Below are 13,860 nucleotides of genomic sequence, written 5' to 3'. Positions count from 1 at the left end.
GCTCTGGTAGACCTGAGTCTAACTGCACTGTGCATCACTTTTTAATTTCCACTTCTCGTTGTGGAGAGGCGGTGTCAGAAAGACACGGCGACACTCACTTGGCATCTCCAGGATTCAGTCTGGGTGTCCCAAAGGCGTATGGTTTAGTGGCGTGAAGGTGGAAGGCTACCTTGTCAGATTGTAAATATATAATCAGCAGCTGCAGTGCTTGCATTTAAGATGGTCCAGTCCTTGGGATTCCAAGGACGTGCGGTTACAGACGGGAAGTGAGGGGAGAGAACAGGCCTTCAAGAAGAGCTCTGTGGTAACTTATTTTAACCGCATTAAGTTATCAACAGTAACAGAGCACAGCGGGTTAGTCTACCCGACAAAGTGGAACATCACCGTCCCTCAGGTACCTGACAGGTAAATGCTACGTCGAAACACTTGAACGTGGACAGCCAACTGGAGACGTGAACGAGGCTGAATGCCACCGAGCCCTGTCACCCCGGAAAGCAGGCGTGGCTAAGAGCTCCCCGCTCTCTGGCGTCCGTGAAAACTTCCCGTGACTTGGGAAGACTCACGGATGCCCCTGCCCGCCCAGGACAAGCCCAGATGCAGACCCTGCATGTTCCCACCCCTCGTCTCCTAAAGGAGGCACTGAACTGTTCAGTCCGCACTCCGCCAGGGGAACACAGTCACTTTAACTCCCTTTCTCCTGTGAGGCGTGAACTTCGGCCCCCTGCCAGTCTGAAACACGGAACCGACCCTCTTTAAGTGACCCCCTTCCCCCCAAAAAAACCACAAACAGACAGGCTGCTATGGCTACAAAACATCCTCCCACCTGGCTGTCGGAGGACCCAGCACTGCCGCACACAGAGCGTCGTCTGTCCCGAGGAAGAAGAGTCCCTTTGGCCTCACCCTGGGGACGGCGACATGGCTCACGGTAACAGTGCTGGAATTGCTGCAACAGTCTGTCCCCCAGGTCAGCAGCCACCCCCGTGTCGGCAATCCCCCATGGAAAGTCCATCTCCTTCCCCAGCACAGCTGAGCGCTTTCCCCACGCCCACCCGCAGCCCACCCTGGGGTGCACGCAGGATGCCCGGGGCACCCTAACCTTCACCGCTTTCCTCTGACACCTGGCCCATCTGTGCTGAGGCTGCAGGAACCCAATTCACCCATCTGCCTGGAACAACTCAGCCAACAGCAGCAGACAAAATGCATGAAAGCCGGATCTCAGCACGTCAGACGTGACACAGGCAATGCCCCGAAAGTAAGCAGGTAAGACTGTCCCTCCAGAGACCCTGAGGACAGTGCCTGAGCCGACTGACAGCCAGACAGTTCACTGAGACAGCCTCTCTGGAGTTCCACACATGAGAAAAGTATATAGAAAAATACATCCTTAGCAAAGAGGAAAATAACACATTTTTGAAAGCAAAAGCTACTTACAAAACGGGTCGTGCTGAGTGCAGGGTTAGTTTCTGTGATGAAACAAATATGAAAAACTAGCAACATTCAAAGCTGAGTTTCATGAAAGAAAACCAAGGGACGTTCCCAAAGGACAGATAGAAGATGATGCGTTATTTCCAAAGAAAAAATGAAGCTCAACCGTGGTCACCGCTGAACACATCAGATATACACACACAGACACAGGAATACATCTGGTATACGTGCTCGTACACACACACACACACACACACACACACACACACACACACACACACCAGAGGCCGAGCATGTCTCACTGACAGATACATAATCTCAACATATCTTGGTGATAAATACAGTTAGCCTACAAAACACACATCATATATACATATATATAAAGATGTATCTAAATGTGTATAAATATATATAAATCACATATATATACACACACATACCTTAGGGCTATGTGGTTCACCATCCATTTTTACATCTACTCAAAACACAGGAAGCAAATAGGAAAAACAGTTTGTAAAAAACAGCCAATAGGAAAAGGAAAATAAATCACTCAGAACTGATCAAACGACTGATGAAAAATGTGTGCATACAAGATTCTCAGTGAGCTCTGAACTGAAACAGGTAACTAAGCAATTTTAAAACCTCACTTCCAGAAGCAAAGTACATAGGGTGCACCTTAATTACAAAATTAATTACAGGGTTTTGGGGTGTGGACTACAAGAAAGGACAGATTTTAGAGTTGCTAGTTTGTAAATTTTTTTTTCAACTCGTGTACAGTAGATTCTATCCAACGGTGAAAAAATGACCAACGTGATCTCAGTGTACGGTACTCCTGAGAAGGCGTTATCTACACGTCACCAGGCCCTGGCATCACCTGAGCTGCTCACACAACGCAGATGCCAAAGCCCTGGCCCCCTCGAGAGTCTGAAAAGAGGGTCTCTGGAAATGGACATGGTCTTCTCCAAACACCGCAGGTGGTTTGAATGGAAGTGGTTATTAGCCTCACTTTGAGAAATATTGAAACAGACAAACCAAAACCTTTCCATCAATAATTACACAAATATTTCCATTTCTCACACACCAAGAGTGCATCAAATAGAGCTGGCAAATGACAAAATAAAGCAGGTACCGTCCACCGAAAAGCACAGAAGGACACAAAATGAGGTAAGATTTAACCCAACCCAAGACCGTATTAAGGTTTTACACCACAGCAGCGGACCAAATTTGTAACAAATCAATGCAGACTCAAGAGACACATGGAAAGTCAATCAGAAGGGTTGCCAGTTAAAGAAAGGAGAAAGACTTACGGAAACATATGTAGACAGAATTAGAACAAGCCTGGCAATGCTAACGGCAGGCACGTTTGGATCTAAGACACTCATCATCAAATAAAAGCTGTATGGACTAGTACTTGGCCATAAAAAAGAAATAAAATAATCCCATTTGCAGCAACATGGATGCACCTGGAGATCACCATACTACGTGGTGTAAATCAGACAAAGACACACAAATACCATACATCACTTATTTGTGGAACCTAAAAAGTACAAATGAATGCTTATGCAAATCAGAAAGAGATTCACAGACAGAGAAAATAAACTTATGGTGACCAAAGGGGAAAGGGAGGGTAAATTAGGAATTTGGGATTTGCAAATACATACTACTATATATAAAATAGATAAACAAGTCTGTACTGTACAGCGCAGGGAACTATATTCAATACTTTGTGGTACTCTATAATATAAAGAATATGAAAAGGAATATATATATGACTGAATCACTATGCTGTACCCCAGAAACTAACACAACACTGTCAATTGACTGTACTTCCATAAAAAAAATCCAGTAATAATGTATAATGGAAAAGCAGCTGAAAAAGAATATATATCTACGTATAAATGAGTCACTACGCTGTACACCTGAAACTAAGATAAGATTGTAAACTCAGCTATACTTCAATTAAAAAAAAAGAGGTAAAAGGGAAAAAAAAAAAACTTATAAAGTGCAAAACCATCCGTACATGTGCCTGTTTGTGTAAGACACCTGAGCTCCTAAGTGCGTGTAGCTCCCCACCCAGGGGCCCCAGCACGGCCCACTCCCTTCATCCATGTCGTAACAGGTCCCCATCTGTCAGGACACAGTGGCCACCTGTGCGCGCAGCAGATCCTGAGGCTCTCCTCTGGCTTTAGGGTCTCTGTGCCGACCTAAGGGGACACGTCCCGTCAGGGTTTTGCAGTCCTGAAGGCTGAAGCCATCGGTGTACTTAAGCTCCCTACAGGGCAGCGGGATCACAGGGGTCTGGGGGTGAGGGACGACAGCCAGCTCCAGACAGAGGTCTCCTTGCCGTGACCCTGCAGGACAAGACCTGAGCCCGGAGGAGACCACATCCTTGGCCCAGATGCTCTGTGACTCAGCCAGACTCCTCTTGTCTCTGCCCACACAGACGCACAGAATCAGGAGACCCCGGGGTGCCTGGATACTGGCACGGTGTCCTGCCCTGAGGGACACCCAGCGCGGAAAGCAGTGCGGACAGCCGCCCAATGGTTCACGAGGGGAAAGACGGACAGGGCGAGGCTGCACACACGGCAGTTTGTTTCTTCACTGATTGCCTAATGACAACTTCTTTAAATTGTCATGAGCGATGCCATCACTTCAATAAAAAAGTGGGAAAAATAAGGCTTTTAAGTGAGTGCACAGTCTACACCCTGGTGCACCCATCGGCCTAGGGTCACACGGGACCCACAACGAGAATGCTGGAAGTATGAATCACTCTGTCAAGCCCGCAGGGCATCTGCCGTTGGTAACTCTTCCTCTCAGCAGCAGGCACTATTATTTTCAACCAAAGCATCCACCCCCGCAGCAGCGCGTTCCCAACGTGATGAACGTCAGCGTTCTCGGGAGGCCAAGGATGTGACCACGTGGGAAGACAAGGACACAGTTAACCAGGCGCCGGCGCCCAGAGGGGCAAAGGCTGACTTCTCTCTATTCGTCGTAGTGAAATCACCCAAAGGGCACAGACTGCACACTTTTATGACGTGGCATCGTGTGGCACCTGTAGTCTGGGACAGAAGCACCGATTAAGACGGTGACTCTGGCTTCTCTTCAAAGGCGGCTTTTATAGGGATTTGGGGGTCGTCTTTAAGCACGTGAGACAACCATGCTTTCTCTGTTCCTTTTTAAGCAGTATTTAAATTTTTTCAATGTCTCTCACAATAATGCCACTTTAAAAGTTGCACGACTGACTAATTGGCTTCCTCTATTTTCTGTATCTTATGAGACACGTACAAGAGAGGAAATAATTAGCCGACAACAAAAATCTCACAGGGGATTAGCTTCCGTGAACTTGACAGAAATAACGTACATTATCACTTAGGTATTTAGTAATAAAGTGGACTCATTCATTCTCACGTACACTTGGTAGAAGCAGTCTGCTCCAGTGGACTAGGAAACTTCTCTCATTGCTATTTTCAACAGCACACGCTGTAAACCTAGGATTATCTGAAAGCATAAACTTCATCTTCCTGCCGTGAATAAACCCTCATTAATAGGGGAGGCCAGAAATGAGTGGTGATTACCAAAGATCAGCGACTATTCTAAGGTCTTTACAATTATTACCTGTTTGGTCATCAAAATAACCCTCTGCAGCTGAAGAAAGAGCGGGATTATTATTAAGAAAGAGTGGGATCTTTTCTTTACAAATGGCAAACCGCTCAGTATACATCTGTCCTCTTTACACCCTGGTTTTATCTCCTCCTTTCACTCTGGCGCAGGAAATCACTCAACGTTAAACAATAAATCCTGTTTCTTAGCCCCTCAAAGCCTCAACCTCCGCATCTGTGGAATGGGGTAACACTGATACCAAGTTCGTAAGGGTACTGGGAGAAACAGACAAGACTGCGGAGACGACGCAGTAACAGCGAACGCTGTGAGGACTCAGAGTATTATCTGTTAGGTTTTTATCGTTAATAATAATCTGTGGCTTAGTGACCTTGTTCCCATAGATGTACTTTCCTTTTCTCTCTCTGTGAGGGTTAAACGCAGCATTCGTGCCAGTCCTGAAGGGTCAGAATCCCTGGGACGTGGTTTCTTCATCTCCTGTCAACCCGAGAGCAGCGGTCCACGAGGAAGCATCCTGGAGCGTGGTCTCGGAAGATGCTGCAAAATACCTCTCTCCGTGTCATTCAGCACACTGGGTGACACACACCCTTGAGAGTCAGTCATAAATTTTCTTATGGATGAACTGCCATCAACGCAGCTAATAAAGCCAGCCCCCGAGAAGCCGTAACACTGTCCGGGAAACTACGAGAAAGTAAACCCACCCATAACATGAAGAAGCAGGCCGAGCTTCGACGCCTGAACGTGGTAATAAACGAATTTGAAAATTTCCAACTCGTCTTGAGAAAGCTATTTGACTTTCCCTTAAGGTGTGAGTCACCTTTCAACCTATTTATCCACTATCTCCACAAAATTAAAACAAAGAAGCAAGCTATATAATGAATGCTCTGTTAGAAATATTTGTATCTGTGTGTGTCGCTAAAATTGCATGCATTCACATTTATATTTTTGCCTTGATCCAACCAGAAATGCTACCATAGATTTATCTGTCAAATTAGGGCATTCTCCTAAAGGGAGACTAATATCATAAAGACCCGTGGGACAAAACCGGTTCCGTTATGTTGATAATAGCTGGTAATTTATTGTGACAGCAGGAGTAGCAATAAAACTGTGGGACAGAGCTGAACAGCGGAAACGTCAATCTAACAATTTAACGTCTCATAGAAAATATAAAAAGGAGATGCATGAGGTTCCTGATTAAACTTGCTGGCCTGTGTGTATCCAGTGCGGCGTTACTGTGTTTCTTTAGCTAGACTGTCATTAATTACTGCTGACTGTGCAGTCCTTGTCTAAAGCTGTTTGTTAACATCGTCATGACAAAGACATCTATCTTCGCGTATTTCTGAGAACTTCTCTCGTGCGTCCCGAATCATTAGGATTTGGTTATGCTAATTGTCTGTCATAACAATATTTAACCGCGTTTTTCAGCAACAGTAATAGAAGAATATTTAACTGACAGTGGCATAAATATAGGTTCCACATGGATTCAATTACAACAGAAATAAGATGGAGAATAACGACCTTAAGAAAAATCTGGAAACGAGAACACATGTATGAGTTTTTGCTACAGGCCTAATCCAGCTCAATGTAAGTGCTTTTCCTAAGTGAAGGTCACATAAACCCAAAGACACAGCCCACAGGCAATCTGACTTCACATGTCTGCCCTACATCTACGGCATGGAAATACAGTTCGACCCTGCAAATAATAACATTACAATAAAAATATTCGCAGAACATAAGGAAACCACGCAGAGTCAGGGAAATCTGAAAACGGAGGCCTTCTGTGGGAATCTGCTTCTGTTCCACCATTTCCTCTCTCTGTTTTAACGTAACGTTTTCTCCCAAGGAGGTGGAGAATTTTGTTAAGTCTAAATGTAAATTAGGGGGGAGGGTGTAGCTCAGTGGTAGAGCGTGTGCTGCACATGCACAAGGTCCTGGGTTCAATCCCCAGTGCCGCCATTAGAAAGGAAATTAAAAATAAACAAATACACCTAATCACCTCCACCTCCCGATAGAAACCACAGGGGTTAAATACAGCCCTACGCACGGGCCACCATGAACGTAACCACCACACCAGCCAGCCTCACTTGACCTGTGTGACCAGTGAATGCCCAGCGGGTTGTCCAGGCCCCCTCCGACCCCTTTCACAGACTATTCATTCTCCAACTCCCTCTGACAGATCCTCTGTGCTTTCCTCTCCTAGAGTCCCAGGACTTAGCCACCCACCTCAGTCAGCAGAGCACTCTGCTTTCCATTGCTTCCACAGCACCGAAGCAATGAGACCAGCACCCCTGGGCTTCTACCTGCTCGGCCACTGCCCCACGCACACCTGAACCACATACTCCCCTCCCCACTGGAGGCGGTTAAGGCTCAGATGCTGGGTACCCCCTCCTCTCTGAACACAGTGCTCCCGTCTGGGCAAGGCTTCCCCTTGTGCTCTGAGGGATGCTGGACCGAGTCCCGAGTGGGTGTCTCCCAGCCACAAACACACCGGCCTCATTTTCAATGCTAGAAAAATATGCTCTCCACCCCACTTCCCCAGCCTGCCCAGGCCCACGCCTTCCTGCTCCCACACGTGCTGAAATCCCCCCAAAAGAACTGCGTCTTCTCCCCACGTCTCTGACGCCTCCACCAGCCCGTTCTGCCCTGGAGGTCATCCAGGCACATAATGTCTGCAACTGCCTTGGTTCTTGAGCTTTTCTGGATCCTATTCCCAGTAACATGTGCTTCAACTGTATATGTGTGTGTGTGTTTGTGTGTGTGTGTGTACACATTACGTCCATCACACATATTATCAATTAAGCACCAGACAGGTGTTGGCAAACAAAGTAATTCAGTAAACAAAAAGAATATACACATACATTTACTACATGCACTACATTTTAAAATAAATACATAATAAAATATACGTATACATATGAATATATGAATATATCCACGTATGTATCTTATAAGACTTTCCTTTGGCCACTATAAAAAATTACCACAAATTTGGTAGCTTAAACCTGGAGAAATTTCTAAAACAACACAGATGTATTCCCCTGTGGTTCTAGGGGACAGAGGTCAGAAATCAAGGTGTCCCAGGGCCGCGCTCCCTCTGGAGGCTCCAGGGGAGGGTCCCTCCTGCCTCTTCTAGCTTCTGGGGGCTCCAGGCGTCCCTGGGCTGGTGGCCGCTTCCCCTGGCCCCATCTCTGCCTTCATGTGGCTTCTCCTCCGTGTCCCCGTATCCAAATCGTCTCTCCTTTCTCTTGTAAGGACACCAGTGAATGGGCAGAGCCCACGGTAATCCGGCATCGCTTCCCCTCACTGATACCTGCACACCACATACATGTAAATCTATGTGTGCCTCTCCCACCCACAGACTAGGAATGAACCACCTGGACAGGCACTGGAGAAACCAAGTAATTCTAGAAGGAATGCTGTGGCGGTTGAGAGCAATGGGAATACGGAGGTGGAAGAAAGAACGCACCCCCACTGAAAGCACACGTCACATGAGCCTCTGGCGGGGAAGCAGGCCGGCCTGGGGCGGCCCCGGCGCCACGACCTGCGCCCCCCTCCCAGCTGGCCCTCCCCTGGGACAGGCTGGGCTTCCTGCCGCCGCCCCGCGTCTGCCGCCATCTACCTCACCCTTGCTCACTGAAGCAGAGGCACCTTCGGGTGTTACATTTCGGCATTAACACATTCTTCTGTACAGAACTGTGCGACAGGAAACCGTACGCATGTGTTGGTAACTGTGCGTGTGTGCGGTACGGCGTGTGAGATCCACACTCACAACACGGATATTTATGGTGACCGTGTGTTCGTGTGTGAGTGGGTGGGTGAGCGAGCATTCTCTTCTACAGAGAGAAACAATGGGAGTTTTTATCTCCCTACACCCAAGAGTCTTAGACCTCATCTTCCTGGAGCACGGACACCGGACTTGCACGGTGACCCTCCCCATCACTCAGGAGGCTGTGCGTGGCGGCTGAGACTCTGCACCCAGCTACAGTCCGCTCCTCTGTGAAGACGGGCTACTCTGTGTGTTATTTGTAATTCTGTGTAGCAAGCCTCCTGTGCAGGGAAGTCTTGTTGTTTTTAATCACAGAACAGTAAACCTCCTTTCGGGAGGGTGGCTACTTCACCAGCTTTGTGACGCAAGGCCTAATGGAGGAGCAGAGCTGGCAACCAAGACGCCGCCCAGAAATTTGTAATCAGAGGAAAAAAAAAAATTCTCATCCTGTTTCCAGCTAACAAAGTAGCAACTGCATGCGCGCGCGCACACATACACAGCCAAAAGGAAACAGAAAAAGTTGCAAATCCAAAATCAGTGTTAGATTTAAACATATCTTTAGATTTAAACATATCTTTCTCCGAAACGGTTTGGCAAGCAGAAGACTATTTAGAAAAGAGGTGTAGCTACAACATGGAACATGAAAAGGATCGTACTGATGGACTTTCACAGAACATTGCACAGCCGGAACAATTACAGATTGACTATGTTAACCAGTAAACCCTTAACACGGCAGCAGCGAAACAATGAAATAAAAATATGTTATCTGAGGACACTGCAGCAAAATTAGAAATTGGTAACAAAACATGAGTGAAAAACATGTCATGCGCTCGGATCATCACACACGCACTTCTAAACAATTCGTTTATTCCGAAGGAAAGTATCATGGGGAGGGTAGAGCTCGGTGGTAGAGCGTGTGCTTAATATGCACGAGGTCCTGGGTTCCATCCCCAGTCCCTTTCGTTAAAAAAAATGATAAATAAATAAACCTAATTACCTCTCCCTCCCAAGAAAAGAAAAATAAAACAGCTTCCAAGTTAAAAAAAAAAAAAAAAAAAGGAAAACATCACAGAAATTGGAAAATACGCAGAATCCAAAGACACCGACAACATCCCACAGCAAGTCACGTTAGTTATGACTGCAAGGGGCTCATTTTCCTTCACAGTTTTATCGGCTGTGTGACTGATTTTACAAGGGTAAATATTAAAGGCCAAAAGGAAGCTGGGAGGCCCAAAGTAAAGGCAAAGAGAGTAAAAAGATGGAACTGAGAAGTAAGTACATCGTGGTTTGCATCGGAGCTCGAGAGAGACTCACCAGCATAGCAAATAAAATTTAGAGCACTGGCTACTGGAAAGGAGTAATATGGGAAAAAACATGGACACGGCTGGTCAAGAAGAAAGAAAGAAAGGCATAAAGAGTAGCACACTGAGACAGGAGACAGTATCTCGGACGAGCAGAGATTGAGGAAAATCCTGCCAGGGTAAAGCGGATCTCTGTGTTCGCAGATGCGTGCATACCCTGCGCACAGCCCGGCACCGGCAGGAAGATGCTGTAATCCGGACTCCCCGCTCGCTGCGGACGACCGTCAGTGACGGACTTCCCGGGGGGTGGCGGGAGGCGGGTAAGTGCTGACATGGCGTGGCCGTCACTGAAGGTCATTCACCACACTCTTCTATTTTCATCAGCGCTTCCAAGTGCATCTGTTTTTAAAATCTAAGATGATCATATCTGAAGCTCGGCGGTGAGTGTGTTCATGACACTCTCCTCTGGACTTTCATCAGTGCTTCAAAGTTCACCTGTTTTTCTGTTTGTACAGTTTTTTAATGAATGTCCCCTGGGGGGAGGGTACAGCTCAAGTGGTAGAGCACATGCTTAATTAGCATTCAGGAGGTCCTGGGTTCAATCCCCAGTGCCTCCTCTAAAAATAAAGAAAGAAATAAACCTAATTATCCACCCTCAACAAATTAAAATTTAAAAAAAATAAAATAAATGTCTGCAAAAGGTGAGGAGGTGCCACCTGCAGGAAGGCAGGGGGAAGACTGCACAGCTCTGAGAGCTCTTATTAAAAAAGTATTTGTACCTCTGGTAATCAACAGACGTAGGACAACTCACAAGCCAGAGGACCCACAAATCCCTAAAATCAGTGTGAGTGCTGAGCAGTGCACAGACATCAGGCTGCTCCTGCCACAGGAGGAACAAAGAATTCAGTAACTCAAGTTCAAGCCAGCATGGAAAACAGCAGTGAAAATATTTAAGTTGCCAGGGTTAAATGTTACACATTTGAGTCCAGAGTAGGGGTTCTGATAATCCTCCAAATTTAAACAAATATCTAGCAATGCTATGAACAGAATGAATAAATAAACCGTAGGATGCACTATGACAAAACAACGAAAGAAGCCATGCATCGCTGGAAACAATGGTATGGATACACCTGGCCAACAGATGTTGACTCAGAAAAGCAACAGAAAGCAGAGCAAACCGTACGGCTCCGCTTTACGAGGTCTAAGAAGAGACAGAGCTACCTGAAGGCAGGGAGGAGGGGTGGACAGTGACAGAGGTGTGTGCAAGGCATTTCTGCGTCCCATTAAGGTTCTACTCACTGACCTGGCAGGTTGTTACCTGGGTGTGTTCTATGTTAACCCATCCAGGGTTCACTTGGTTTGTATACTGTTTGATATTTAGGTGTTATGTCCATAAAAAGGAAAAGGCAGCCTGGTAATACGTTGATGGATAAATGAGATGGATTTTCTCTGCATTTTCAAAATTAACATTCATCGAACACACTTTAAAATTGTTGTGAGAAATGGAGAAGAGTCACTGTAAACTGAGGTCCTTCCTGCCTGTCCCACTGCTTCGCTGAATGGTAGAGACACACTGGGCTGGTAAATACGGGGGAAAAAAACAGAGAAAGTGAACAGGGCACTCGGTGCGGACTAGCTACCACCGCAGGGGTGGGCAAACGCGGCCCCACACAGATGCACAGTTCGTGTCGGAAATCACGATGGAGAAACACGATCGTGCTCACATCAGTGTGCCTGTGGGTCACCACCAGCGTATTCTAACAGCACAGGTGACAGGCAGCACACGGATGTTTGCACGCCATGGAAAGGAACCACCAGCTTCTGAATTTTGAAACTGAGCAGCAAGTTAAGATGGCTTTAAAAAAGTGTTAAATTTATAGACAACGCATCACATATTTTAGGAGGAAGAACCAAGAAAAAACACACATGTACGTGTCAACATGATCATGGCTGTCGTTTGGATTTAGGTAGATGTGTTTGAGAAAATATATAAAAACAAACTCTAAAAACTATCAGTATTTCAAACGTCGGTATTTTTTCTGACTGTTAAAATATCAGCATTTTAAGAATTTCTACATAAATGACATAAAATCCTATAAACACTCAGACTGTACCTCATTCTCTTCAGCTATAAATTAGAAACTGCTAAAATGAACTCAGTATGTTTTGGAAATTGCACCAAACAATTCTTTAAACATTCAGGAAGGAGTCCACGTAGTCACTGGCTAATACTGGATTTAAAAGTTGAGTGTGTTGGTTGCTATGAAAGCCTGAGGTAAACGTTACGTAATGCTAAACGTTCTAGAACTCAGCGTTACATAAAGCCTGCAGTGAACGCTGATGGGCATTCTTTGTGAGGAGTCTCAGGATGAAACTTTAGACATACTGTCTTTCTAAAAACAGACAGCACCCCTGCACTCCTGTGGTCCGAGACTGCTGCTGGAAAGGTGGGCTGTAATTCCAGGTGCCCAGGAGCCCCGGACGCAAGGGGCGCTCTTCCCAGGGCAGGAAGCAGGTGGACCCATTTCCCACGCAGCCCCGCTTCCCAGCAGGGGCGCACTGACAGGGTGTGTGACCGCAGACACGCCCCCAAGGGAGCGCACGGGGGTGGTGCACGGTCCCCTCACCTCTGTGCTCATGCACAGCACGCACGTGCACACACACACACAGACGTGTACCAGGCACCCCCCACGGCCATGAACACAGTGTGGGGGCCCTTCTTTATCCCTTCTGAACGCTCCATTCCCTTTTGCATTTCTCTTCCAACCAAAATCTTCACTAGTCCCTTTCTTCCCTCTTTCTCAAAAATAAACATGAGTTAAGTACTACTTTACAAAAAAATTAAGGGGAAGAAGACAGGTTATTGTTTATCTTTCAAAATATGATTCAGGGCATAGCTCTCACTTCAGCTACAATGGTTTTACAAGTTGAATAAGGTCCTAATACGTGCAGTGCACACAGCATCACGCCATGAGGTCTGTGAACACTTTAGCAGGTTCTGTTAAGGGTGGTTCAGTGCCACCACTTACATCGGGCACACAGCAACGAAGCATTTGGGGCAATAGTCATTTCAAAAGCAACAGGCATCCACAACGGGAATGTGTTTCGTTCTGTAAGTAAACGTAGAGAAACAGCAAAGGAACTGGGCAACGACTACGTGAGGTTCTCAGGAATGAAAGAACGATACGTCTGCAGCTCAGCTCCGCTGCCCGCGAGCTGGTCTTTAAGACGTTTTCCAATCCTGCAGGAACGGCTTCTGGATTTCTTTCTTCTCTTCGGTAGCTACCATGTTTTATTTTGGTTTCGCTCTCCTTTTTTCTTTTTCTTTTTTTCTTTCCTTTTTCAAATGGAGGTACCGGGAATTGAACCAAGTACCTCGTGAATGCTCAGCACGTGTTCTACCAACTAAGCCAGACCTCCACTCCTCACGATGTTTTAAAAGATGCCGTTTACGACGGATTTCTAAGAACAGACTGCCACCCAGCCAACCTGTTTAGCTCTGAATACTCTTACATAAAACAAGAGCTTGTTTGGATTTGCTACACACTTTTCTCTCTCTCTGGATGCTTCATGCATCCATGTATTGTCTCCACTCTAGGGTTTTTTTTCTTTTTTAGTTTTTTTTTTTGGCCTCAGTAACTCTCTCGCTCTTGTTGTTGTAATTCCATAGTGATCCACAGACTGTAAATACTCAGTGAACGCTTTATCAAATATTTAATACTGATAATGAAAAGAAGAGACAAGAACTAGACA

The 13,860-nt window shown here is 46.2% G+C and overlaps 1 non-coding gene across 1 annotated transcript; it reads left to right on the top strand.

Moving 5' to 3' along the window:
* Positions 1 to 6,923: 6,923 nt before the first annotated feature.
* Positions 6,924 to 6,996, top strand: TRNAV-CAC (transfer RNA valine (anticodon CAC)). Its single transcript has one exon. It is a non-coding gene; the product is annotated as a tRNA-Val (tRNA).
* The last annotated feature ends 6,864 nt before the right edge of the window (positions 6,997 to 13,860 follow it).

This window comes from Camelus dromedarius, chromosome Y (genome assembly GCF_036321535.1).
Source record: "Camelus dromedarius isolate mCamDro1 chromosome Y, mCamDro1.pat, whole genome shotgun sequence".
Classification (NCBI taxonomy): Eukaryota; Metazoa; Chordata; class Mammalia; order Artiodactyla; family Camelidae; genus Camelus; species Camelus dromedarius.
This window is presented reverse-complemented; position numbering and strand designations above follow the sequence as displayed.